Below are 3167 nucleotides of genomic sequence, written 5' to 3'. Positions count from 1 at the left end.
ACTTTTTGACAACTTTTTATACTATTTTTGGGACTAACATATTGATCCAGTGCCCAGTGCCAGTTCCTGTCTGTTGCATGTTTTTTGTTTCGCATAAACCCAATATCAAATAGAGTCCAAACGGGATAAAAACGGACGGAGATTTTTTTTGGAATATTTATGATTTTTTGGAAGTAAAATCAATGCGAAACGGTATCCGAGGTGGGCACGAGGTAGGGGGCGCGCCCTACCCCCCCAGGCGCGCCCCTGACCCTCGTGTTCCACCCGTAAGGCGGATGATTCTCTTCTTCTGGCGCAAGAAAGATAATTTTATGAGAAAGATCTGGGTGAAAGATTCACCCCAATCGGAGTTACGAATCTCCAGATATAAAGGAAACGGTGAAGGGGTAGAATCTGCCAACGCAGAGAACGCAGAAACAGAGAGATAGATCCAATCTCGGAGGGGCTCTCGCTCCTCCCAAGCCATGGGAGCCAAGGACCAGAGGGGAAACCCTTCTCCCATCTAGGGAGAAGGTCAAGGAAGAAGAAGAAGAAGGGGGGCCCTCTCCCCCTTGCTTCCGGTGGCGCCGGAACGCCGCCGGGGGCCATCATCATCACCGCGATCTTCACCAACACCTCCGCCATCTTCACCAACACCTCCATCACCTTCCCCCTTCTATATCCAGCGGTCCACTCTCCCGCAACCCGTTGTACCCTCTACTTGAACATGGTGCTTTATGCTTCATATTATTATCCAATGATGTGTTGCTATCCTATGATGTTTGAGTAGATCTATTTTGTCCTAATGGCTATTTGATGATCGTGAGTGGTTTGAGTTGTATGTTTTGTTATTGGTGCTGTCCTATGGTGCCCTCCGTGTCGCACAAGCGTGAGGGATTCCCGCTGTAGGGTGTTGCAATACGTTCATGATTCGCTTATAGTGGGTTGGTGAGTGACTGAAACACAAACCCGAGTAAGAGGGATTGTTGCGTATGGGATAAAAGGGGACTTGATGCTTTAATGCTATGGTTGGGTTTTACCTTAATGAATCTTTAGTAGTTGCGGATGCTTGCTAGAGTTCCGATCATAAGTGCATATGATCCAAGTAGAGAAAGTATGTTAGCTTATGCCTCTCCCTCAAATAAAATTGCAATAATGATTGCCGGTCTAGTTATCGATTGCCTAGGGACAAATAACTTTCTCGTGACAACAAGCTCTTTACTTTTACTAATTTAGTTGTGTCTTTATCTAAACAGACCCTAGTTTATATTTACGCATTCTTTACTTTCTTGCAAACCTATCCTTTCACACCTACAAAGTACTTCTAGTTTCATACTTGTTCTAGGTAAAGCAAACGTCAAGCGTGCGTAGAGTTGTATCGGTGGTCGATAGAACTTGAGGGAATATTTATTCTACCTTTAGCTCCTCGTTGGGTTCGACACTCTTACTTATCGAAAACTGTTGCAATCCCCTATACTTGTGGGTTATCAGGCAGCGGCAATGGCGGTAAGTGTGGGAGTCCTGGACTAGGGGGTCCTCGGACGCCCGTTCTATTGGATATGGGCCGGACTGATGGGCCGTCAAGATACAAGGCAGAAGATCACCTCTCGTGTCCGGTAGGGACTCCCGTATACGTGGATGGCAAGTTTAGGTGTCCGGATATGTTATTTCCTTTCTGTTAAACCGACTTTGTACAACCCTAAGCCCCTCCGGTGTCTATATAAACCGGAGGGTTAGGTCGGAGGCAGGATCACAACATTACTAAGCTAGCCAAACTAGGGTTAGCCAATTCGATCTCGTGGTAGATCAACTCTTGTGACCCCTATACCCTCCAAATATAATCAAGCAGGAGTAGGGTTTTACCTCCATTAAGAGGGCCCAAACCTGGGTAAACATTGTGTTCTTTGTCCATTGTTACCATCGTTCCTCAGACATATAGCTTGGGCCCCCCTACCCGAGATCTGCCGGTTTTGACACCGACATTGGTGATTTCATTGAGAGCTCCGCTGTATCATTGACAGAAGGATCGATGGCTCGCCTCTTCATCAACAATGATGTTGCATCCAGGGAAACCTTTCTCCCCGGGCAGGTCTTTGTGTTTGGTGGCTTCGTGCTTCGTGCCAACTCGATCGGCCGCCTCGAGCAGGTCGATAGTTACGCCCCGGCCACCAGATCAGGTTCGGAAACCTGAACTACGTTGCTGATATCTGAGGAGATCGAGGGGTTTGCGACCTTGGCTGCCGCTTTGTGCCCCCATCAAGAAGTCTTTTCGGATCCCCTATTAAATCTCGTTCAAGGGTCAACCCTCATACCTGACCTGGCCTTAGATCCAGGGCGGGTCGCATCGTCCGAAGACGGGAGTGTTAGCCCTGCCAGACTCCTTCCCGTCATGGAGCTCCCGACCAAAGACCCAGATGCAATCTTGCACTTGCCTCTGGACAATCACTCCAAACTGTCGAGGTTTGCGCTCATTGGGTCCGATCAGGTGTCCCATGCCGAACTCCCTGCAGATCCATAGTTTCTGGTCCAACTTTCGCTCCTAGATGAAGCATTGGGATTAATGCAGTCTCTCGCCATCACAAAGGCTTTGCCTCCGAACTGTACCCAGCTCGGGCTGGGGGCTGAGAGCGGGGAATTTTATGCCCCACCCACCACTCACTTAATAGCCGCCGTCGAGGATTTAACCGACATGCTGGACTACGCGTCCGAAGACATCGACAGCATGGACGACGATGTCGATGCTGAACCAAGCCAAGTCCCACCCATCACAGGGTGTTGGACGGCCACTTCAACCTATGATGTGTACATGGTGGACACTCCTGATAAAAAAGACGACGAGGATAATCCGAGCCCTGATGAGGACAAACCCGTCGATAAACCACCAAAGCACCAATGTCAGCGGCGCCGCTAACGATCGCGTTGGGCGAAGGATAGTAATACCGGCACCGGAGACAATGAGACTCTGGATGATGCCGAAGACCCCGACTACCCCGTTGAGCCCACATCCGAACAAGATGAAAGGGAAGAGGGTCAGTATAGTCCCGAACACACTGATCACGAAGATTCGGAGGACAGCAACTACATGCCAGAACCCGAAGAGGACGTTAGCCTCGATGCCAAAGACTTTATCGTCCCAGAGGAACCCCTCGAACAAGAATGCTTCAAGCGACAGCTCATCACCATAGCGT

The sequence above is a fragment of the Triticum aestivum genome, chromosome 7B (genome assembly GCF_018294505.1).
Source record: "Triticum aestivum cultivar Chinese Spring chromosome 7B, IWGSC CS RefSeq v2.1, whole genome shotgun sequence".
NCBI lineage: Eukaryota > Viridiplantae > Streptophyta > Magnoliopsida > Poales > Poaceae > Triticum > Triticum aestivum.
The sequence above is the reverse complement of the archived record's forward strand: the minus strand, read 5'-3'. Positions refer to the sequence as shown.